Source organism: Eptatretus burgeri, chromosome 5, assembly GCF_056783735.1.
Source record: "Eptatretus burgeri isolate ZD-2024b chromosome 5, Ebu_testis_v1, whole genome shotgun sequence".
Taxonomy (NCBI): Eukaryota; Metazoa; Chordata; class Myxini; order Myxiniformes; family Myxinidae; genus Eptatretus; species Eptatretus burgeri.
In genome coordinates, this window is record NC_140965.1 from 67,728,683 (window position 1) to 67,729,321 (window position 639).

Genomic DNA, 639 nt, shown 5'->3' on the forward strand with positions numbered 1-639 from the left:
ACCAGGATGATACGATTATGGAACTGTCCGATGATGATGACTTTTAAATGGACATTATTACGTGTGTATGGGATGCAAGAAAAACAATTGTGGTTAACAATCATCATGTGTGCACAGAAATGTCACAAATGCCAAATTGTGAAGTTGAAACAACTGAAGCCTCCGAAAATTAAGTGCATTTCAACATTTCGTGGACCATCTGGTTTTTAAAGATGTCTTGATGCTTTGACATGCAAAATGTTCGAAATTTGCTGGATATTTCAAAAATATAATAACAATTAAAAAAAGACACGCATTTTACTGTGGATACATTGGCCTTGGCATAAAAGATTAATATCTTGACAAACAACCCAATATGTTAATAAAACGAGAGTTGAAAAGTGGCGCTTCGTTCAAATATGCATGAAGTTTAAAGGGTAAGTTTTTATTCCAAATTTGATTTCGTATATAATGACATCATATTATAATCTAAATATGATTTCGTATATAATATCATATAATCTAAATGTTGTTGTTCTGTTCGTCTTTCGGCTGCTCCCATTAGGCGTCGCCACAGTGAATCATCCGTTATGATCCGCATACTGATTTGGCACAGGTTTTACGCCGGATGCCCTTCCTGACGCAACCCTGGTCGCCTCT